This window comes from Bombina bombina, chromosome 5 (assembly GCF_027579735.1).
Source record: "Bombina bombina isolate aBomBom1 chromosome 5, aBomBom1.pri, whole genome shotgun sequence".
NCBI lineage: Eukaryota > Metazoa > Chordata > Amphibia > Anura > Bombinatoridae > Bombina > Bombina bombina.
Genome location: NC_069503.1, coordinates 878,118,838 through 878,145,199, shown reverse-complemented (window position 1 = coordinate 878,145,199; position 26,362 = coordinate 878,118,838). Strand labels below are relative to the sequence as shown.

Sequence of the window (26,362 nt, the reverse complement as noted above, 5' to 3'; positions counted from 1 at the left end):
CAATGGAATATAAATGCATCCATCTTTTATATTTTTAATGTTAAAAGTTATAGTAATGACCCAGTTTGATAACCTTTTGTAATAATGATTTTATTTAATAGAAAGTACAACTAACTATGGGGACAACCACTTTCAGGTTTATAAATTATACCCAGAGCATCAATAGACAGATAGAAAGATAAATAGATAGATGATATATATAGATATGCTTAGCAATATCCCTGAAGCCTTTTGGAAGACTGGATGCATTAGACAAAAGTTTAGGAACCTAAGAAATTCACCTATAAGTCTTGCCAAATTAATCAAGTCCAAAAACCAACTAATCATGGGCCATGCTAGGGATTATAATATAACATTCTGTTTTTGTTTTATGAACTTTTGTATGATAGAAAGAAGCAGAACTATTGGAAAGAGACCAAAACCAACCAGAATTCATGGAAATCTAGTTATGGATTTCTCTGTTTCCAGGATATTCCTAGAAAACCATGTGTAAAACGTTTGATGGCTTAAAATATCAAAAGAATATAAAATATCTACTTTTGCATGGCCCAAAAAGTAAATTGTTAACATTAAACTGAGGTTTATTATGGTCATTTGAGAAGTAACTTACTTCTGTCATTGCAGACCTTCTGCACCCTCCTTATTAGGTGCTGGTATAAGTCACGACAGTCATTGACTGGATCCAAACATAACATTATAAAAGAAAGCATTTCATGTCTTCATAGTCTAAAGAGGGAAGACTTCCAGGGGGCATCTCTTTTAAGCCTTCGCAGAAAAAGTTTTTTAAAATTCAGATCTGAATCATGAAAGAAACATTTTGGATTTCACATCTCTTTTAGTGATTCCAAAGCACCCTTCAGTCCTTAATTTTGGAACTTAACAAAATGAAATTTCAAATAAGCTGCACAAAACGTTTTCCACTGAAAAATCTAGACTCTATCATTCAATAACTAATCAATGGCCTCACTCAGTAAGACAGATGGTTTCTCTCAGACTTATCCCCACAATTATATTTGAGTTGAAAAACACAGATGTAATAGCCTTTCATACTCTTTTGTCAGACACACATGCTCTATTCTTGGTCCCCTGCTATTGAAATTATATACTTTCTCTTTGGGAAACATATTCATTAATTTTTCTTCCAGTGCTATCTTTATGATGATAACACGCAAGTGTATTTTCTGTTCTAACATCACTGTATCTTGTATCACTTCTATCTTGTGTCACTAACTGCTGTTTCTGCCATCTCTGCCTGGATATCACACCACTACCTAACTCTCAGCATTTCAAAAACTGATATCCTACCTGCCAAATTCCACAAAACCATTTATTTACATAATCAACATTAGTAGAGTTACATCCAGTGACTAAACTTTACTGTTACATTGGTCTTTAGACTATTCATCCAACATTACATCAATAGCCTTTTTTACGTATCAATACAACCTCACCAACAATGTCTTCCCCAAAATCAACTCAGACCAAATATTTAAATAAACCACAGTAGTCTTTCCATTTCTCTACAGATGTACACATTGTAACCCCTCCCATAGACTATTTAAACCCATGAGCTACAGACTTCTCTACTACTGTCCTTCAACCCTGAAATAATTTTCCAAACTCCTTTAGATACTCCAAATCTTAAATAATTAAAGGGACAGTAATGCCATAATTAGACATTCATGTCACGGCACTTACCGCTCCTGGCTTCCTGTGGCATCCTAGAGGTGGTGCAGTAACAGTCTCTGCCTCCCGGGTCTCCTATCACTGGCCTACGACTGTCTTCCCCTCTCCTTCTCACTGCCGAGTTTTGCGAAGGACATGCTGTCACGGTAGGATGGCGGCCGCCACGCAAACTCTGAGTTTGAGCATAGGAGGGGAGAAGGGGGTCTGGGTCTGATGGAGGAGAGCAGGCCAGGGACTCTGAGAAAAACAAAGTTGGTGCTGAGTCCCTGACTTCCTCTTACTGACCCTGCTTACTCCACCTACTGGGGGCAGGTGACCAGTCACGTGACTTAGTTTCCCTATATATTCTCAGCACGCCCCCCCCCCCCAATCAGTGCTTGGTTATTTTCCTTGCTTCCTGTTTCTGAAGATCTTACCTTGTATTTTGTCTGTGTTAACCCTGATTCATGTTATACAGATTTCCTGGTTCCTGACTTCGGACTGTCCTTTTTGTTTGCTTGCCTGCTGCCTACCATGTCTTCGGATTGATTTGACTTCATCTCTGCCTTTGCCCTTTCACTCCTATTAAAGGCCTCCGTGCCACCACTGAAGTTTCAGGATCCTGTATCCACTCCCAGGATCTCCTGAGGGTGGTGATTGTAAGGAAGTGCTGTTCCGCTGCAACTGGGGTTCAATTCAACACAAAAAACCCTAGGTGGGTTGGTAGATAATAACCAAGCCTCTTATGGCTATTGCTGCATTGACCCAACAAATGGCAAATATGGCCCAAGCAGTTCAGGATTTACAAGTTAGTAACTCTGCACTGTTACAACGTGAGCAGAGAAGAGCTCAGTCTATTCCTTTTCCAGCCTCACCTCTGGCTCCTAGCCACTTATGATTATGTAAAGGTACACACCATCATTGCCTTGTTATTTAGTCAACCTCAAACCTGGGCCCACCAGCTCTTACACACTAGCAGCCCATTGCTGGACTCCTGGAAGTAATTTGTTGCAGCCATGTGTACCTTATTTGATGATCCTCTGAGACCCTCAGTTGCTCGCACTACCATCTGTTTCCTTCGGGAGGGAAGAAGACCCATGGAAGACTATACCACAGACTTCCGCGAGTTGACTCCCGACACAAGCTACAATAAGATGGGTCTAATAGAGCAATATCAGTTAGGTCTATCTAAAACCCTAAAAGACAAACTAGCCAGAGTTTGAATACCTACTTCCTTGGAAGAATTTATCCTGTTAGTCACACAGACATAAGAAGCAATATCCATTTCCTCTTAGATCTTTGGATCCATCGAGTCCTGTGGCTTCTGCACTATCCTCTGCCTTTTCCACTGAAGAACCCATGCAAATAGGTCTGGTTTGTCGTCCCTTGACTGAGGAAGAACATAAGAGACGTCGCTCTCAAGGTCTCTGCCTCTACTGTGGTAAAGCTGATCATCTATTGCGGACATGTCCTGTTCGACCAACCACCACACCTGGTAAGGGAATCATTGCTCCTTCTTCCTGGACTTTAACTGCTCCATCCACCTCCTTTTACCTTTCTTTCTTTCTCTCTTTCTCTCCAGTGTGGAAGTGAGAACCATCCAGTCACAGCCATCATAGACTCTGGAGCCAGAGGCTGTTTCATAGACCAGTCCTTGGTACAGACCTATCACCTATGCGATTAAAGCCACATCCATTATCATTATATGTTGTGGATGGAACACCAATCAAGACAGGTCCCGTATAACATGAAACTGGTCCTATTTGTCTTGTTCGTGGACATCACAAAGAAACCATTAACCTAGACATTGTGCCCTCACCAATGTTTCCACTTATCCTTGGCCTTCCCTGGCTTCGCATCCACAACCCAGTAATTAATTGGGTTAGAGGTACCCTCACCTTTTACTCTACCTTTTGTACCACCACTTGTCTAAACAAGACTCCCGTACAGATATCCACTATGATCTCTAAACCTTCGGTCATTCTGCCTGATTAATATAAAGAGTTCCAAGATGTCTTTAACAAGAAGAGTGCTGATCAGTTACCTCCTAGATGCCCATATGATTGTCCAATTGACCTACTTCAGGGTGCTCCTATACCATATGGGTGCATATTTTCTTTATTATTCATCTAAAGGAGTACATCTCTGATTGCTTAACTAAAGGCTTCATCAGGCCCTCATTGTCTCCAGCAGGGGCAGGTATATTTTTTGTTGGCAAGAAAGATGGGGGTCTTCATCCCTTTATTGGTTACCGTGCTTTAAATAATATAACCATAAAAAACTATACCCCCTACCATTGATACTAGAACTCTTGGATAAACTAAGAAAGGCAAACATCTTCATGAAAATAGTTCTGCGGGGTGCATATAGCCTAGTCCATGTACGAGAGGGGAACGAATGGAAGACTACCTTAAGAACTCGGTACGGGCCCTTGTCATGCCCTTTGGGCTGTGTAATGCCCTGACCACGTTCCAACACTTTCTGAATGATGTTTTTGTGACATTCTGGATTCCTTTATAATTATTTACTTAGATGATATCCTAGTTTTTTCCTCGTCTCCTGCTGAACACATTGAACACATAAAGAAGGTACTGCTTCGTCTCCGTGAACACGGATTATACGCTAAACTAGAGAAGTGCATATTTGATAAGGAGTCTGTAGAACTCCTGGGCTACATTATCAGTCCTGGACAGATCCAAATGGATCCTCGCAAGATCACAACTATTTTGGAGTTGCCTGTATCTAAAGATAAAAAATCTGTACAACATTTTCTACAGACGCTTTATCAGAGGTTTCTCCCAAATATGTTCTCCTATAACCACCTTTACCAAAAAACATGATAAATTTCTATGGACAACTCAAGCCCAAGAGGCCTTAGAAAAACTAAAGAAACCATTCATCCAAGCACCTATTCTGGTACAACCAGACACCACCAAGGCCTTCTACTTTGAGGTAGATGTCTCTGAGATTGCTGTTAGGGGTATCTTTTTTCAAAGAGGGGAGAAGGATGAGCAGCTACATTCGGTAGCATTCTACTACCGCAAATTCCTTCCTGCGGAGAAGAATTATGATGTAGGTGAGAGGGAACTTCTTGCAATTAAAGGTACCTTAGAAGAATGGCATCATCTGTTAGAGGGAGCTCCCATACCTGTTACGATGTATACGGATCACAGTAATCTAGAGTATCTTTGTGCTGCCAAAAAATTACGTCCTCGTCAAGTCTGCTGGGCCTTGTTCTTTTCCAGATTCAATCTATAAATCACCTACCGCCCTGGATCCAAGAACCTCAAGGCAGATGCATTGTCACGCATACATGAAGATACTGACAGTACCGATCAAGCCTGAGACACTATTCTACCCCCACATTAATTTCTCGCAATACAGGGCTCACTTCTAGATTGCATACAGAACCTAAATGTTCAACCACCTGCTATCTTTACATCTCTGACCCAAAAACAGAGACTATGGTACCACGACAAACAGGTGTATGTGCTACCCTCGATTTGATCTGAAGCACTTAGCCAATTCCATGACACTTTTTCCGCAGGCCATGGCAGAATTACACAAACATTAGAAAGTATTAGCCGTTACTATTGGTGGCCATCCATCAAGACTGATACCAAGGAATACGTCTTGACCTGTGACATATGTGCCCATTCAAAAACACCAAAATGAAACCAGTAGGCCTTCTACCGCCTCCTAAAGTTCCTCAAGGGCCATGGACAGACAAAGCCATGGACTTTATTGTGGATCTACTTCTGTCACACAAACACAATACCATCCTGGTGGTAGTCGATAGGTTCACAAAGATGACACATTTCATTACCTCCATAGGACTCCCTTCTGCTGCTAAGACCTCCTCCTTGTTTCTGCAACATATCTACTGCCTGTATGGGTTGCCTCAGTCAATCATCACTGACTAAAGTTCTCAGTTCACCTCACTTTTCTGGTCCCACTTTTGCAGTAATCTCAAGATCCAACGTTGCTTATCATCAGCTTATCACACCCAGACCAACAGGCAAACTGAACGTACCAACCAGACTTTGGAACAATTTCTCTGTTGCTTCACCATGTACCTACAGGATGACTTGCTGTCTTTACTTCCTACAGCAGAATTCTCTTATAATAATCACATGCATCATTCTATTAAGGTCACGCCTTTTTATGCCAACTATGGTTTCTATCCATGTGCCTTCCCAGAGTTGCCTTGCTCCAACACGGTACCTGATGTGGCCTTGCAATTAAATAAACTTAAACAACAAAGGCAGATAATAATCAATACTTTTTAAGATGGCACAACAACGTTATAAAGGATATGCAGACAAAAAGAGGTCCCCAACACCTACCTATGTGCTAGGGGATAAGATCTGGCAATTCACACAGAATTTGCGTATGTCCTGTCCTTCACGGAAATTAGGGCCTTTTTTGGTGACCAAAGTCATATCTCCAGTGGCTGTTCATTTAGATCTCCCTGCCTCCTACTGGTTACATCCCGTATCCCGTTTCCCATCACGTATTGCTGTTCCACCTATTCCAGTAATGGTTGATGGTTCAGAAGAGTTTGAAGTTCAAGAGATTCTTGACTCCAGGCATCATAGGGGATGCCTGGAATACCTTATCCACTGGAAGGGGTATGGTCCTTAGGAGCGATCCTGGGAGCCGGCCAAGAATGTCCATGCTCCTTCCAAAGTCAAAGCCTTTCATCGGAGACATCCTGGTGGGCCAACCCCGTTTTGCGTCCTGAGATCGCATCTGAGGAGGGGGCTGCGGTAATGGTCTCTGCCTCCAGAGCCTCCTATCGCCGGCCTGCGACTGTCTTCCCCTCTCCTTCTCATCACCGAATTTTGAGAGCTTGGCTATTTTCCTTGCTTCCTGTTTCTGGAGTTCTTACCTTGTATTTTGTCTGTGTTAACCTTGTTACCAGTTATACAGATTTCCTGGTTCCTGACTTTGGATTGTCCTTTTTCTTCACTTGCTTGATGCCTGCCATGTCTTCAGATTGATTTGACTACATATCTGCCTTTGTCCTTTCACTCCTATTAAAGGCCTCCGTGCTACCACTGACCTTTCAGGATCCTGTATCCACTCTCAGGATCTCCTGAGGGTGGTGATTGTAAGGAAGTGTTTTTCTGCTGCAACTGGGTTCCAGTTCAACACAAAAACCCTATGTGGGTTGTTACAATTAATGATTCAGCCAGAGCATACAATTTTAAACAACTTTCCAATTTACTTCTATTATTAAAGCATTTTTTTGGATTGCGCTCAAGCACAAAACTTAATTCACCAATCCATTAAAAGTGCAAAGTGCTCTGAAAATATTTCAATAAAGGGATATAAAACCCACAATTTTTCTTTCATTATTCAGATAGAGCATGCCACCATTTAACCACCAATCAGCAAGTACTATCCATGTGCTGAACCAAAAATGGGCCAGCTTCTAAGCTTACATTCCTGCTTTTCAAGTAAAGATACCAAGAGAGCAAAGAAAATTTGATAATAGGAGTAAATCAGAAAGTTGCCTAAAATTGCATGCTCTATCTGAAACAAAAAAAAATTGGGTTTCATATCCCATTAAGATACTGTGGTTAACATTTTTAACCATCCAATTGTAACATTGTGCATTAATTTAGTCCAAAGTTAGCTATGATCAGTAATGCAAAAGCTATATCGGAGCAGAGCATGTCATTTGTGCTTCAGAATGTCCCTTCTATAGAATCTTTTTCATGAGGGATTAGACTGTAGTACACAATTACACTTCATATTAATTTAAAATCCTGCTGCCTGTTGTTATGGACTGTATCTTAAAGAAAATGAATATACAAATAGTTACAAACTGCCCAATTTGTATGTATATATCTACTTGGTGTTTGGGCATATTTCTGGATACTGTTACTGACGTCTCACAGTCTCTATCACACCTCCAGTCTGCTCAGCTGCATCTTAAAAAACAGAATAGACTCTACTTTACATCTAAGTGTGCTGCATAATATCTTAATACAATGTCTGGGATATATGCCTTTAGCCCATTTACTCACATAATACATTTTTAGACAACAATACCAAAGAATTTACAACTTATTTGGCATTATCTCTTGGGAAAGCAAAACAGGGAAAAGTTCCAAGCATTTACCACTGATTTTATGAAACAAAAACATCTGCCCTTATTCTACAGTAAGTGCTTTTTTGGCTTTGTTTAGCTAGAGAAAAAAAGAAATGATGTGAATCAGCTTTGTGCTCAGTAGTCTCACAAAAAATGATGCTTTATATTAAGAAAAAAATTGTCATATCTTTAGATGAAGTGTGAAACTAATTCAGAAGGGACAAATTGCTATATATAACCACACACAGTGCAAACTATTTTACTTTGTAATAATGTTGTCCAGAATAGGCAAAATAAAATAAGGTTTAAATACTATAAAACTGATATTTAAGCAGTACTGCACTCACTTATTTAAAAGAATGACGGGTCACTCAGTTGTATTTATTTATATTTGCTCTGCCTTATAAAAGTCACTAAAACAGTTTCAACCTTATATGATTTCTATTACTTGATCTGATACCTTGTCTATTTTTTTTTTTCTGATATAACAGATTACAGTTTTTTTGTGGTTGTGATTTTCAGATAACTCAATAGATCAGAAATGGCCAACTGGTGAGTACAATATACAGCACTAGTGTGTGGGGCTCCATGAAAAAGTAGAACTACGAATGTGTGATTATGAGACTTCTGTTAAGTTGGCAAACAAATTGGATGCAACTCACAAGACTCCTTTGGAGCAGAAATGAGACGAGAACACAGATAGAGGGTACCCTGTAGGCTTATCTAATTTGGTGGTGTGCCCCTTGGCATTGTTGTCAGAGTGCTGCATTGTTTATCCACACCTGGAGGATCCATCTGTGAAGCTCTGATGGTAACACACATCATTTATGTTCACTTTGGAGGTTTAAAGGGACAGTCTACTCCAGAATTTTTATTGTTTAAAAACATAGATAATCCCTATTACCCATTCCCCAGTTTTGCACAAACAACACAGTTATGTTAATATACTTTTTTTTACCTCTGTGATTACCTTGCATCTAAGCCTCTGCAGACTGCCCCCTTATTTCAGTTCTTTTGACAGACTTACATTTTAGCCAACCAGTGCCCTCTCATAACTCCACAGACGTGAGCACAATTGTATCTATATGGTACACATGAACTAACACCCTCTAGCTGTAAAAAACCTGTCAAATGCATTCAGAGTGGCGGCCTTCAATGTCTCTGAAATTAGCATATGAGTCTACATATTGTTAGCTTTCAACTATGAATACCAAGAGAACAAAGCAAATTTGATGATAAAAGTAAATTGAAAAGTTGTTTAAAATCACATGCCCTATCTGAATCATGAAAATTTAATTTTGACTAGACTGTCCCTTTAACCTAACAAAGCTGAAAGGGTTTTAGTTCTATTGTGCACAAACTAAAATTCAGACACATAAACATTACTGAGGAATATAGGTTATTTCAGGTTAAATGGGAACGGGAGTTTATATTCATGAACATTAAAGACTACAGACCACAATGCTTTCATGTCACTACACTATTCCCAGCACCACCATGACAAATGTAAAGCATACATCAGACAAACGTGACACTGTAGCAGCTAATGCAATGAATTATGTTAATATACTAAACTAGATCTCTCCAAAAAATGTTTTCCTTATATCTATAGCTGTGAGTTCAGAATCTGCAACATCAAAAAGATGGAAAATGTCAAAATGGATACAGCTTTTGGAGAGGATACAATTGCTAAAACCTTAGGTTTACAGGTAAACTTTTGTTTTTTTCCCTTTTAACCTTGACCCCCAGCATTAATTACAATTGAGATTGCAAGAGTCTTTGACCCTGATATTCAAAGGTTCTCGATCTTGAAGAGAAATTGTAGTTCCGACTTCACAGTGGCTGCACTCACTGAATATTGAAAAGAAAAATGGAGGAACTCTCCAGCACTGCGAGATCTCTATCATTTTTATATATGATGGAGAGACAAGCCCAGTGCAATACAGCACTGCGTGATATGAGAGTTTTGTTACACTTACACTTTGTGCTTTGTATTTTAGATTACTTTACACTTTAGATTGGGTCCTTTCAATATTACTGCATTTAAGCATTGCACTTTCTCATATATATTTTAATACATTTAGATTTAACTCTAGCAGTGATTTTACACAATTTGATCATGTTTTAAAAGTTTCTGTGTTACTTTAACAAATTAGGATTATACTTTGTATATTTCTGTGTAGCTTTTACAAATCACGTCACCTTGAATTTGCTGCAAACTAAAACTGACAGCTTCAGAAAGTGGGAGGGACAGGGCAGTTCCCTGAGCTGAACAGGGGAGTTCCCCAGGTATGTCTGACGCTCTCTCAATAGTCTTGTGAAATTTTGTAAGCATTTTAAACAAGCTAGTCTCACTGATTCGTCTCGCCAGTTATATGCAGGTGAAGTTTGCTCAAAATTCACAATACACTTATTTTAACTAACAGAAAAGTAATATATGCAAAAATATGCACAAAACCAAGTTAAATTGTAGTGAAAACATTTCAGTTAAATTTGAAGTTGATGCAAACAAAGCCTTTATATCAGCTCCAGGGGTTATCCAGTTACCTTCTCTCTCCTAAATGAAATTTTGTATCACAGAGAGCTTCATTACTTTCTATGGAAGGCATCTCTCATCCCTCTGGAATTTTCAAGTTTCTTACATTTTCTTAGAAAATTCAGGGAGTTCTGCCTCGGTGAAGGTAGCACTATAATCTCTCTCCACACTAGAGAATATTTGATTATCTGGCCTATACAAAGTAATGACTCATTCTGGGAAACTGAAGCTGACCGTTTTCAAGTTTTAATTTAAAGGACCAGTAAATACAGTATATTTGTATAATCAACAAATTTATGATAAGAAAGCAATGCAATTACACTTAGGGGCCGATTTATGAAAGTAAACAAAGTGTGCACGTGAGGATAACTGCTTATGCAAGTAAGGGGGGTTGAGGAGGGACAGCAGGTACTGCTATTGTTTGTTGCCAAGAGGCTTGCTTGTTTCCATGGGGATAATGTCACATGCTTTATGAAAGTTTCAGCAGTATACTGTGCACTGCTTTAATCAGGTGCCATGTAACTCTGCCCCCTACTGTGCATGTGCACAAGTGCATTCTGCTGAAGCTATGGCCTGGATAGCACCTTCCATATATGGAAATGCCCAGTGGTAGCTTGCTGCAAACAAACTTATGCCTGAATTAAAGGGGTTAATGGGGGTTAAAACAGAAACCAAAAATTAAATTAATCCCATTAAAAAAGGTGACCCTTTGAAACACAAGCAATCATATCCCGGAATTCTGTTTCTAGTCAGAAATGTATCTAAACAATTTTTAAATGTATCTAAGGCATAGGCATTTACTACCTCCTTAGATAATGAGTTCCACAATTTGATTGGTTTTACAGTGATAAAAGGTTTACTTTGCTAAAGATTAAATCTCCTTTTTCAAGCCTTAAATTGTGAATTCTTGTCACAAAAATTTTCTTGGAATAAACAGAGCTTCTGCAATCTATGTATATGGGCCTTGAATATATTTATATAAAGTAATCATGGTACCTCACAAGTGCCTTTTTTCTAGAGAAAACAGACCCAGTTTAGCTATCCTCTCCTCGTAGCTTAAATTCTCCATTCCCCTTACAAGTTTTGTTGCCTTTCTCTGAACTTTTTCTAAGTCTGCAATATTTTATTGACATTGGTCCACAGAACTGCACTCCATACTCAAGGTGAGGTCTTACCAGGGATTCATATAGTGACACAATTATGCTTTCCTACCAATAGGTTGTCTATTTATTTTTACTTCCAAAATGTAAAACCTTGCATTTTCCAGTACTAAATCTCATTTTTCATTTACCTGCTCATTCTTCTAATTTTTGTAGATCCTATTGAAAAGCAATTTCATCCTGCACCGACCTAATGACCTTACACAACTTTCTATCATCTGGAAAAACATTTAATCCTTGCTCCATGTCCTTAATAAAAATATTAAAAAGATCAAGGCCCAGTACTGATCCCTGGGGGTCTCCACTCTTGTTATCCTTTGCTGAAAGGTTTATCTAGGAGAGTCCAGGAGCAGCAAAGAATCTAGGTTCTAGCTGCTGATTGGTAGCTGCATTTATATACCGATTGTCATTTGCTCACCCATGTGTTCAGTTAGAAACCATTAGTGCACTGCTGCTCCTTCAACAAATGATACCAAGAGAATGAAGCAAATTTGATAATAGAAATAAACTGGAAAGTTGTTTAAAATTGTATGTTCTACCTAAATCGTGTTTCTTTAATCTCTCATGTGGAACTGTATCAAACTCTCTCTAGATATATATATATACGGTATATATGTATATATATATATATATATATATATATATAGATTAGAATATAATTTTAGACTTTGTAAAGAACTCTGATATTTCTTCCTTCTTTAATCGCACCTTCGGCTTAGCGCACGGTGCGCACCTTTGGGTTAGTGCTCGAGCAAAAGCCAGGACCTGAGTTTTCTGCAACCCCCTTACAAGTAAAGATCCATTTGTAATCTAGGCCATTATCTTATAGCAAACAAATAGGCTTTGCATAACATAACATTAAAAAATAGATTGAATCCGCAGTTACTTCATTTATGTTTTGAAATGACTTCTATAATTATATCTGCATTGATACTACCATCAACATGGGATATTGTCCACAATACAAAATGTGCAGCCACCAGTAAGCAAATAGCACCCAGGTGCTGAGACTAACTAGCTACGCTTTTCAATAAAGAATATCTAAATAATTCATCAAATTAGATAATAGAAGTAAATTAAAAAGTTGTTTAAAATTGTATGCTCTATCAGAATCATGAAATAAATACATTGTGTTTCCTGTCCCTTTAACCTAGGTGAAAAAGACACTGAGAAGATTGTAATCCAGACAACAGACAGAGGAGTGGTTAGAGATAGTTAGACAGAGAAACAGCTAGACAGACAGACAAACAGATGGGTATATAGATAGATTAGATAGAATATATAGATTTGAAATAAAAAATCTGAGAAGTAGCTGGTTTTATGTTGTAAAAGAGTTTGCAAAAGGGTATTTACATATCTTTATGAATATTAGAACTTTATTATGCTCCCTATAAAAATAGAATTGTGCAAGACACTGAAAACTAATATGAACCGTAGTTTGTGAAAAAGATTTCTGCTGAGCATCTGTTAGAAGCATTAAATTAACAGATTGTACTATTTGGTGAGGTTTATGGGAATTAATCAAAGGAGTTCTCCAGCTTTACTCTTTAGCTAAAGCATAAATATCCTTTTACTTTCACTTGGGAACATGCCAGTGCAAAATCAGCTCAATAAAAAAGTCATTTTGTGGCTTTCCAAAAAGACCAGATAAAAGTTTGCTTCTGTAAATCTCCCTCTATGAGTTTTTGTACATTTTCATTTATATGATAGAATATACAATTAGGAAGCATTTTTTTTTTCTTATGGGAAACTGAAAGTCTGCAAACTTTATTCTGAAACATAGAAAAAAATCTTTAAGCAAAATAAAGTGCAAAACAATGTAAACCTGCTATGTGTGATATCATAAAAATGCTGTGTATTTTATGTGTATGTGGGAAGTAGACCCAGCACAATTGCTTCTCTTACGGTGGTCTATAGTCTGACACACAGTCAGAAAGCCCCTACAGCATATCTACTAAATAGGAACCATCAGTGAGATAATTGTAATAAAGTAATAACCCTCTCAGTAAAAGAAGTGTTATACAGCAGGACAAAGAGCTATTTTTGGTCATCAAGGTGTAAAAGTGACCTCCTATATGGTTCAAGTGCGCTTTCATTGCAAACCTATGTCTAGTATAATTGTATTTTCTTTATTGAAAAAGTAGGATAACCATTTTAAGGATAAAACTATTACATTATAGGGACAGTAAAGTAAAACGTAAGCTTAAATGTATTGGATAGATCAGGAAGTTTTAAAAACTTTACAATATGAGGCCTATTTATCAAGCCGTCAACCGCAAATACGCTGGAATTCCGCAGCGTAATTGTGGCGAGCTTGATTCGCCTTATTTATCAAAGCCTAAAGAACGGCAAAAGTAGAATTTTGTGACGTAACATATGATCCGCCGGTCTCAGTCCGACACAGCTCGATGCTTACGTCACTACAGATGTTCAGAATGCAAATTCGGCACTATCTAACTACTTTTGGAAGTTAACAAAAATCTACCAGGTACACTCACAACTATTCCGGCCCAGCGCACCTGGTTTTCAATCATAGGAATCAATGGGAGTCTGACAGCAGCAAAAGCTTATGTTCGCTGCTGCCAGATATCCCATTGATTCCTATGGTATAATAAAATTAACGTTTACACCTAACACCCTAACATAAACACAGAGTCTAAACACCCTTAATCTGCCGCCCCCTACACCGCCGCCACCTACATTATACTTATTAACCCCTAATCTGCCACCCCGCCACCGCCGCCCCGCCACCGCCGCCCCACCTACATTATATTTATTAACCCCTAATCTGCCGCCCCCTACATCGCTGCCACCTACATTATACTTATTAACCCCTAATCTTTCGCTCCAGACACCGCCGCCACCTACATAAAGTTATTAACCCCTATCCCGCCGCTCCCGGAGCCCACCGCAACTAAATAAAGTTATTAACCCCTAAACCTAACAACCCACTAACTTTATATTAAATATTAACTCATCCCTATCTTATAATCAATTTAAACGTACCTTTAAAATTAAATTAAACTATATTAAACTAATAATTAACCTACCCTAACTGTTATACTAAAATTACATTAAACTATATTAAATTAATAATTAATCTAACCTAACTTTCATAATAAAATTACATTAAACTATATTAAATTCATTTTTATTTATTTTTTCCCTCCACCCTCTCTTTTTGTTCTGATCCCCCTCTTTTTCTTTTGCTTTTTATGTTGGGTATGATTTAATACCCAAGCAAACTTATAATTGAAATATTTAATATAACTCATAATTGTAATGTATAACATTACACGGCTAATTGAGAACAATGAACCAGATGTGTAAACAAGGAGTAATGTTGAAAGAATATTGTTACTGTATTGTCTCTATACTATGCTATATGCAAATTGTTTAACTTACAGCTCCTGTCTTTATCACATGTCTGTTAAACCTCTCATTTTGTTCATTCAATAAAGCTTTTATAAAAATAAAAAATAAAACTATATTAAATTAATAATTAATCTAACCTAACTTTTATAATAAAATTACATCAAAGTACAAATTTTAAATTAACTATATTATATATTTAGAAACCTAACCCTACTCAAATAATTTAAATCTACACTAAAAAATTACTAAGTTACAAAAAACTAACAACTAAGTTACAAAAAATAACAAACACTAAGTTACAAAAAAATAAACATTAAACTATATTAAATTAATAATTAATTTAAATATAAAAAATGAACACTAAGTTACAAAAAATAAAAAAGAAATTATCAAAGATTTAAACTAATTACACCTAATCTAAGGGCCCTATGAAAATAAAAAAGCCCCCCCAAAATAAAAAAAACCCTAACCTACAATAAACTACAAATAGCCCTTAAAAGGGCCTTTTGCGGGGCTTTGCCCCAAAGAAATCAGCTCTCTTACCTGTAAAAAAAAATTCAAACAACCCCCCAACAGTAAAACCCACCACCCACACAACCAACCCCCCAAATAAAAGCCTAACTAAAAAAAAACTAAGCTCCCCATTGCCCTGAAAAGGGCATTTGGATGGGCATTGCCCTTAAAAGGGCATTTAGCTCTATTGCACCCAAACCCTAATCTAAAAAAAACCCACTCAATAAACCCTTAAAAAATCCTAACACTAACCCCTTTAAGATCCGACATCCATCCTCCAAGAAGCCGGCATAAGTCTTCATCCAAGTGGCCGAATTCTTCATTCAAGCCCACAGAAGTCTTCACCCAGACAGCATCTTCTATCTTCATCCATCCAGCGCAGAGTGGCTCCATCTTCCAGACATCCGACGCGGAGCATCCTCTTCCATCGACGTCTTCTTCGGAATAAATGTTCCTTTAAATGACGTCATCCAAGATGGCATCCCTTAGATTCCGATTGGCTGATAGAATTCTATCAGCCAATCGGAATTAAGGTTGAAAAAATCCTATTGGCTGTTGCAATAAGCCAATAGGATTGAGCTTTCATCCTATTGGCTGATCCAATCAGCCAATAGAATGCAAGCTCAATCCTATTGGCTGATTGCAACAGCGAATAGGATTTTTCAACCTTAATTCCGATTGGCTGGTAGAATTCTATCAGCCAATCAGAATCTAAGGAACGCCATCTTGGATGATGTCATTTAAAGGAACATTCATTTCGAAGAAGACGTCGATGGAAGAGGATGCTCCGTGTCGGATGTCTAGAAGATGGAGCCGCTCCACGCTGGATGGATGAAGATAGAAGATGCCGTCTGGGTGAAGACTTCTGCGGGCTTGGATGAAGACTTTGGCCGCTTGGATGAAGACTTCTGCCGGCTTCTTGGAGGATGGATGTCGGATCTTCAAAACTGTAAATCGATCTGCAGGGGTTAGTGTTAGGATTTTTTAAGGGTTTATTGGGTGGGTTTTATTTTTAGATTAGGGTTTGGGTGCAATAGAACTTAATGCCCTTTTAAGGGCAATGCCCATCCAAATGCCCTTTTCAGGGCAATGGGGAGCTTAGTTTTTTTTAGTAAGGCTTTTATTTGGGGGGTTGGTTGTGTGGGTGGTGGGTTTTACTGTTGGGGGTTGTTTGTATTTTTTATTTACAGGTAAAAGAGCTGATTTCTTTGGGGCAATGCCCCGCAAAAGGCCCTTTTAAGGGCAATTTGTAGTTTATTGTAGATTAGGTTTTTTTTTATTTTGTGTTTTGGGGGGCTTTTTATTTTCATAGGGCCCTTAGATTAGGTGTAATTAGTTTAAATCTTTGATAATTTCTTTTTTATTTTTTGCAACTTAGTGTTTATTTTTTATAATTAAATTAATTATTAATTTAATATAGTTTAATGTAATTTTAAAGGTAAGTTTAAATTGATTATAAGATAGGGATGAGTTAATATTTAATATAAAGTTAGCGGGTTGTTAGGTTTAGGGGTTAATAGGTTAATTTAGTTTATGGCGATGTGGGGGGCTGGCGGTTTAGGGGTTAATAACATAATGTAGGTAGCAGCGGTATAGGGGGCGGCAGATTAGGGGGTAATAACATAATGTAGGTAGCGGTGGGCTCCGGGAGCGGTGGTTTAGGAGTTAATAATTTTATTTAGTTGCGGCGGGGTCCGGGAGCGGCGGTTTAGGGGTTAATAACTTTATTTAGTGGAGGCGGAGTCCGGGAGCGGTGGTATAGGGGTTAAACATTTTAGTATAGTGGCGGTGTTTAGTGACAGTATACAAATAAAGCTGAGAAAAAGCCAAATAGCAGCAAGATCAATGACTGTCAGTTAACAACAGTCCGCTGCTCATCGCCCCGTACTTGGTGCACGGCTTTTTGACAGCTTTATTTTTTAACTATGGAGAAAGTATTCAGGTCTACGGCAGCGATGTTAGGCGATGTCAGGCGAGCGTATTGGTGCCGGCGAATGCAGCACAGTTGATGGCTTGATAAGTAGGCCTCTATATGTCTATTATCAATTTTGCATAATTCTCTTGGTATTCTTTCGTAAAGAGTAATCCTAGGTGAACTCAGAAGCATGCATACGTCTTTGGCAGCATTGTTTGCAACAATGTTTATAGCATTGTTATACATAATTCCAAACACTGCTTCCATAGACTTCTATAGAAACTTGCAGGCTCCTGAACTCCTATCAGCATACCTGGATTTAGTCTTCAACAAAGGATTCCAAGAGAGCAAAGAATATTTGACAATAAAAGTTTAACCTACTTACTGGCCTTCCTCTTTCCCGCCTCTCCCCCCTTCAATCCATCCTAAATGCCTCTGCCAGGCTAATCCACCTTTCCCGTCACTCTGTATCTGCTGCACCTCTCTGCAAGTCCCTTCATTGGTTCCCCATTCACAGAAGAATTTCATTTAAAATTCTCATCCTTACATACAAAGCTCTCATCAACGCCGCTCCCCACTACCTATCCTCTCTAATAAACAAGTGTACTCCAGCCCGGCTACTAAGATCCAACAGTGACCTGCTCCTTGCATCTTCGACTATCATCTCCTCTCATGCTAGACTGCAGGACTTCTGTCGTGCAGCACCTACCCTCTGGAACACTCTCCCTCGTGCTGTCAGACTTTTACCAAATATTTCTTCTTTTAAATGCTCCCTAAAGACTTTTTTGTTCAGAGAAGCCTACCACCCAACTCAATAATACATTTATTTCACTTACCTAACATTTCCCTCATCTAACTCTGCATTAACATCTTTCTCAATCTTGCAGTCCTCACCTGTTTCTCAACTCCTAGATTGTAAGTTCCCACGGGAATAGGGCCCTCAATTCCTCCTGTATGTGTTTGTCAAATTGTGTCCTGTCTTTTACAAGTTTTACATTGTTGTATATTTCAATTAATTGATAATAATACCCATGGAAAGCGCTGTGGAATATGTTGGCGCTTCATAAATAAAGTATAATTATAATAAGTACAATGGAAAATTGTTTAAAATTGCATGTTCTGCCTGAATCATGAAAGTTTAATTTTGACTGTCCCTTCTAACATATAATACTTGTACACGAAATACATTAGTATTGCAAATTATATTATGAATATGATAATATAATCTACTGAGATGTAATTAAAAGACAGACAAAATAAAACTTCCATGTTTTGGATAGATCATACAATTTTAAACTAAACTAATTACTTCTATTATCAAATGTATTTAGTTCTTTTCATATCCTTTCTTGAAAAGCATTCAAAGCTAGGCTCAAGTGCAAGCTCTATAGGGCATCAGTGTCTGCAACAATGTATACCATTGTTACAAACATTATTGCAAACACAGCTGTATATAGTGCTCAAGACACATGCACTTTCCTGAGTCTACCTGGGTATGTTCTTTAACAAAAGATACAAAAAAGAACAAAGAATATTTGATCATAGACGTAAGTTGTAAAGTTGTTTCAAATTGTATGCTCTGTATTAAACATAAAAGTTTTATTTTCATTTTGTTTTAAGTATTTGAGATGCTGTTGATGGGGTATTAAACTCAAAGTTAAACACAGTAATATATATATATATATACTTGAAAACAAGAGAAATCTCAATGTCTTTCTTCCTGGTAAAACATTTTATAAATAAACATATATCTCCATCTAACTGACCCTGTTACATGCTACACAGTGATTGCTTTGATCAGTGCAGGAGCTTATTTACATTTAGGTCTCTTTTTGGCCACATGTGGGAAACCAGGAAATCATTTTTGTTTCCAAGGGCTATATCTTTAGTATGTTCTGAATTAGTAAAATTGTAAAGGCCGATAAACATTATTGTTGTAGAAGATATTTTGCAATGCAAAAAAAAATACTTTAACGTACATTTAAGATGTTTGTGCTTTTGGTTTGGATCCACTATAACTAAGCTATCAAATGTGCTAAAAATATAGCTGACAAAAGAGGGAGTGCACGCTCTTGTCACTTACAACACATTGACACTAAATATCTAATTCTATTGTAAGGTTCTAGAAAAGAATCACATAGTCAGGGATATATATATAATCTCACAAGAATTATCATTTCAATGCACTTGCTGCACTTTTGCTATTTTTATTTCTTTTTGGCAAAAATGTAAGCACATTTGTTAAAGGGATACTAAACCCAATTTTTTTCTTTCATGTTTCAGATGGAGCATGCAATTTTAAGCAACTTTCAAATTTACTCCTATTACCATTTTTTTTGTTCTCTTGCTATCTTTATTTGAAAAAGCAGGAATCTAAGCTAAGGAGCCAGCCTATTTTTGGTTCAGAACCCTGGATAGTGTTTGCTGATTAATGGGTACATTTAGCATATGAGAGACAGTAAGTCTGGTTTGTTCGTGCTCAAAAGAGGCAAAATGCAACTTAAAGGGACACTGTACCCAAACATTTTCTTTCGTGATTCAGATTCAGCATGAAATTTTAAGCAACTTTCTAATTTACTCCTATTATCACATTTTCTTCATTCTCTTGGTATCTTTATTTGAAATGCAAGAATGTAAGTTTAGATGCCAGACCATTTTTGGTGAACAACCTAGGTTGTCCTTGCTGATTGGTGGATAAATTCATCCACCAATAAAAAAGTGCTGTCCAGAGTACTGAAACCAAAAAAAAGCTCAGATGCCTTCTTTTTCAAATAATGATAGCAAGAGAAAGAAGAAAAATTGATAATAGTAGTAACTTAGAAAGTTGCTTAAAATTGCATGCTCTTTCTGAATTACAAAAGAAAAAAATTGGGTTCAGTGTCCCTTTAAGGCCAAAAGATGTCCCCTGTATTTTGGAGGCAATGAGTATTTTTTAAGTGCTCATTTTGCAAGAAAACAAGAAGGTTGTTTGATGTTTTAATTTTTTTTTCACAATCTGATTCTTTTTATGTTTACTTTGATTTAAAATTTTTGTTTTTTTTCTAAATGAGCACTGTTTCATATCCCTTTAAGTCTGTAGAAGGCAGAGCTTCCCACTGCCATTGTGTTATCAAAATGTCAATTGTTTGACTTTAGCATAAATGATAACAGACTGCAAATGAGATACAGATGTGTGGCATGGTTAGGCTTGTGAAGACTGACATGTGCGCTTTCAGGTTTCCAGAATGGAATTTTCAGACTTAAATTACAGGAAAAGGGAGCAAATCTATATTATAATCGCGTTTGTAACGCATCCGTCGGTGTTGCCAGTTGTGCACGCATCCTCAAAGGAATGTTGGCAGCGAAAGGCAGCCAAAAAAAAAACTAACACGCCCACAATAAGTATTAAAAATAAAAACCTAACCACCCGTACTAAGTATTAAGAAAAAAATAAACTAACCGCCCGCACGAAGTATTCAGAAAAAAACAACAACTACCTAATACAATTATTTACCCCTAAATCTGCAAACCCCAAAATCGCAAACTACCTAATACATCTATTAACCCCTAATCCACCAACCCCCACAACTCATTAAACCTAATTTACCTATTAATTCCTACACCGCCAACCCCCACAATGCAAAAAAATAATTTAATGACTATGCCCCCTAATCTAACACCCCCTAAATTAACCCCTTAATTACAATAAAAAAAAATTACTACATTACAATAGAAAATAAAAAAAATTACATTAATCTAATTACAGAAAATAAAAACCGCTAACATTACAAAAAATAATAAACAACACTATCCAAAATAAAAAATTAAACCTAATCCCTATGAAAATAAAAAAGCCCCCCCAAAATAAAAAAAACTTAATCTAATGCTAAATTACCAATAGCCCTTAAAAGGGCTTTTGTAGGGCATTGCCCTAAAGAAATCAGCTCTTTTACAATAAAAAATAAACTAAGTCCCCCCTAACAGTAAAACCCCTCACTTCGCTTCGTTTATTTTTCTTCTGTATTTTTACTATTTCATTTTTTGTGTCTTGGGGGGGGATCATTTTTAACACCCAGACTGCCCTCTGAGCAGGCGTATCAACTATTAAATAATGAAAGAATATTGCAAAGCTGTGCATAATTAAGAAATTTATATTAAAATCTCAAAGTTATGCTGCAGTCTATTTAATCTATTGTTTTATGTGACTAAGATGATATAATAACATATTAGGTGTTAAAGATATGTCATCTTTTTGAAAATCTGTTACAGCAAACAAGGCGTTAAAGGAACACTAAAGTCAAAATTAAACTTTCATGATTCAGACAGAGCATGCCGTTTTAAGAGAGTATCCAATTTACTTATATTATCAAATTTTGCACATTCTATTTATATACACACTTTTTGAGGCACTAGCTCCTACTGAGCATGTGCACAAGTTCATAGGGTATACGTATACTAGTCTGTAATTGGCTGATGTCTGTCACATGATACAGGCGGCCAGCAAATGGGGGGGAAATAAATTTGTCAGAAAAAAATCTACTGGTGAAATTTAGAGTAATTGTTATTGCATTGTCCTTTTATTATGCACTTGTTAATTATACAATTCTACTGTATTTAGTGGTCCTTTAATCTGTTCTAATAACGTTTAAGGTTGTAATCGCAAGGTTTTTTACTGTCCAAAAAGCAAGTGGTGCACAATACAAATGCAACTTTATATTTCTGAGACAGAAAAAAATATATGTTTTATACACGGAAGCATAAATGCAATACATATGGAATGAGGCAGAAAATGATCTGACGTATTTCAGTGTGACGCTTATTCATGGACCATAAATAATCAGTATTTCTCTTTAATGTCATATACAGATGGTCTGATCCTTGTTAAGTGACTATTTCTACACCAAATTGAGCAAAAGCAATGGAACAATGCTCAGGCCAGGGGCGAAACTACAGGGGTGCAGAGGTCGCAGGTGCGACTGGGCCCCTGAGGGTGGGGGCCCAGCTTAAAAAAAAAAAAAAAAATTTAGAATTTTTTTTTTTTAATTAAAAAATGTTAACCTACCACTGCCTGCACTGATATCATGTGAGTGTGACATGACTACAGGGGTTTAGTGTTTCTGTTTTACCCATTGGTGTTTATGTGTGTGTGTATGGTGTGTGTGTGTGTGTGTGTATGTGTGTGGGTATGTATGTGACTGTGTGTGTATTTATGCATGTATATGTGTTTGTGTATGTTTGTGGAACCAGAAAATTACAGACCTTGTTACTACAGCATGGGGGGGCAGGGGGTAAACAGTGTCACTATACAGTACCACTATATACAGTATGGGGGGTGGACCATGTCACTGACTACTGTGGTCACTTTAGTACTGGGCGGGTAGGGTCAGGCCAGCCATCTCACTGGCAGAGTACAGACTGTGTCACTGACTCACTATATACAGTACTGGTGGGTTAAACAGTGTCACTATATATATATATATATATATATATATATATATATATATATATATATATATATATATATATATATATATATAAACATATATATATATATATACAGTAATAGGGGGTCAGACCATCTCACAGACTGTGGGCACAGGGTACCTCCTTTTGCAGACATGTAATCTGATTCACATTTTTTTTCTGTGTTAAATGTTAAAAAAAAATATATATATATGTATTAAATTCACCTTTTTTTGGAGGGGGGAGGGGCGGTGGGGGGGGGCCCTTCTTAGATTCTTGCACCTGGGCCCTGTGGTTTCTAGTTACGCCTCTGGCTCAGGCATTTTGAACTGAACAAAAATTTCAGGAATATAATCATTACTTTAAAAAAAAAGCCCAGTGGGATATCAGTAGGGTTTAATAAGTGTATTTTAGTTATGTGGGTTTATGTATTTTAACATGACTAGAGACGTTAATAAAAGAGACAAATGCTTCTTGTAAGTCTTTTGTAATATTTTATGGTCCCAAAATGCTAATAGCTGCAAACCTAAGGTTGCTCTGCATTTTCATAAAGTGTTGTATGTAGTGATATGTCATTATGTTCACCCACTCATGACAATCCTGTTCTTTTCTACAGTATAGTAAACCATACATCATATCCAGTCATTTAAAGAATTCATTCTGCTCTTGTATTCGTTTGAAACAAAAAACAGAAAAACAAAGAACAGAGAGATGCAGTGGGTCACATATTTCATCGGATTTCTTTTACAGTTCAGTCAATAGCTGTCAGAGGATAAAAAAAATGTACCAAGTCAATTACTGTACCTTCAAAGACTGAAGTTACATTCTGTTGATGTGTGTTGCTGCTAAGACTTTCAAATGAAAATATGCCATTTTATGTGCTATAGCACAGCCTAGTGGTAAAATGTGGCAATTACAGTGTGTGCATGTTTAAGCTTACAAATGATTAACTGACCTACTATTAATACACACTACTAACTGAAGGTATTCAGATAGAGTTTAAAAGAGAACTACAATGTATAAGACAATTCTCCTGCAATTCTCCTATAGGGAATGGTCCTTGTTCCCCACTGTAAAACTTTTTTTCTGCACACCCAGTGGCTTCCACCTTTTTATTTGCTTTAAGACACTATTGCCATACTTCTGTAATTCATTTGGCATTACTGATTTAATTAATGTGCTTGAGCCGGCATCTAGTATTGTAATACATTGACACAAAAATGAAACTATTGTCAATTAAGAAATATATAGGCAATATTACAAAATGTGTGTCATTAAAAGGTTCAACATTAAAAGTAGTTTATTAACAAAAAACAAAGTTAAGAGCAAATTTCCAGCGTTCTGTGACATCATCAACTGAGTAAAGATTAACCAATGGGATATGAATTCCCTCACTTAGAATCAGTTAGGGATGGTGGTAAACTAAACAATAGCTGCTATGCAAATATAAGACAAATCAAGATCATTTCAGACCTTAGCATAAAATGTATATAAACATAAACATATGAATATAAAACTTTTTAAATCTTTTGATCTAATCCATCGATGAGCAAAAAAACAGGAAAAGCCCTTTTTTTATTTGTTTTTTAAACAACACTAAAATGGTTGTCTTACAATCTGAGAATTATTTCTCCTCTCATGCTGCACATCCATCATGCTAATATCTAACATCACTATTTCAAAACTGTAACATAATTTGACACAAAAACTCTGGAATTCCACTGCTTCTCTGTAAATACCCACTGCTTGTCTGTAAATACCCACTGCTTGTCTGTAAATACCCACTGCTTCTCTGTAAATACCCACTGCTTGTCTGTAAATACCCACTGCTTCTCTGCAAATACCCACTGCTTCTCTGCAAATACCCACTGCTTCTCTGCAAATACCCACTGCTTGTCTGTAAATACCCACTGCTTCTCTGTAAATACCCACTGCTTCTCTGTAAATACCCACTGCTTGTCTGTAAATACCCACTGCTTCTCTGTAAATACCCACTGCTTCTCTGTAAATACCCACTGCTTCTCTGCAAATACCCACTGCTTCTCTGTAAATACCCACTGCTTCTCTGTAAATACCCACTGCTTGTCTGTAAATACCCACTGCTTCTCTGCAAATACCCACTGCTTCTCTGTAAATACCCACTTCTTCTCTGTAAATACCCACTGCTTCTCTGTAAATACCCACTGCTTCTCTGCAAATACCCACCGCTTCTCTGTAAATACCCACTGCTTCTCTGTAAATACCCACTGCTTGTCTGTAAATACCCACTGCTTCTCTGTAAATACCCACTGCTTCTCTGTAAATACCCACTGCTTGTCTGTAAATACCCACTGCTTCTCTGTAAATACCCACTGCTTCTCTGCAAATACCCACTGCTTGTCTGTAAATACCCACTGCTTCTCTGTAAATACCCACTGCTTGTCTATAAATACCCACTGCTTGTCTGTAAATACCCACTGCTTGTCTGTAAATACCCACTGCTTCTCTGTAAATACCCACTGCTTGTCTGTAAATACCCACTGCTTGTCTGTAAATACCCACTGCTTCTCTGTAAATACCCACTGCTTGTCTGTAAATACCCACTGCTTCTCTGTAAATACCCACTGCTTGTCTGTAAATACCCACTGCTTATCTGCAAATACCCACTGCTTCTCTGTAAATACCCACTGCTTGTCTGTAAATACCCACTGCTTCTCTGTAAATACCCACTGCTTGTCTGTAAATACCCACTGCTTGTCTGTAAATACCCACTGCTTCTCTGTAAATACCCACTGCTTGTCTGTAAATACCCACTGCTTGTCTGTAAATACCCACTGCTTGTCTATAAATACTCACTGCTTGTCTGTAAATACCCACTGCTTCTCTGTAAATACCCACTGCTTCTCTGTAAATACCCACTGCTTCTCTGTAAATACCCACTGCTTCTCTGTAAATACCCACTGATTTCACAACTCATAAGGCTTCAAACCATAGCTCTAAAACGAGACGCTACAAGCAATGAGCATTGTAGTTACGATATAAGGAGATGTTTCCCTGCAAGCTCTCGGTCAGTTATAAAACTTTACTGTATTTTCTAATATAGGACATGAAACACAAAAGTTTTCTTTCATGATTCAGAATTTTAAACAACTTTTTAATTTACTTCTATTATCAATTTTTCCTCCTCGTTTTTTTGGTATCTTTTGTTGAAAAGCAGAGGTGTAAGCTCAGGAGCATGCACATGTCTGGAGCGATATATGGCAGCAGTTTTGCAAGAATGTTATTTATTAACAAAAGCACTAGATGGCAGCACTATTTCCTGCCACATAGTGCTCCAGAAACTTACCTATGTATCTTTTTTCAATAAAGAATACTAAGAGAATGAAGCAAATTTGATAATAGAAGTAAATCTATTAAAAAAACTTTTTAAAATTATGTGTGATGTCTTTAAGATGTAGTTATCCATTCCCCAGTTTTGCATAACTAACGCGGTTATATTAATATACTTTTTACCTTTTGTGATTAACTTGTATCCAAGCCTCTGGACACTGCCCCCTTATCTGAGTGCTATTTACAAACTTGCATTTTAGCCAATTAGTGCTGCTTCATATCTAACTCCACAGGAGTGAGCACAAAGTTATCTATATGTCACACATGAACTAGCGATAAAATGCACT

The 26,362-nt window shown here is 37.3% G+C and overlaps 1 protein-coding gene across 1 annotated transcript in view; it reads right to left on the bottom strand.

The window, feature by feature from the left end:
• Positions 1-26,362, bottom strand: part of LOC128659543 (chloride channel protein C-like) — a 299,086-nt gene that overhangs the window by 170,434 nt on the left and 102,290 nt on the right. The gene's annotated exons all lie outside the window — the stretch shown is intronic.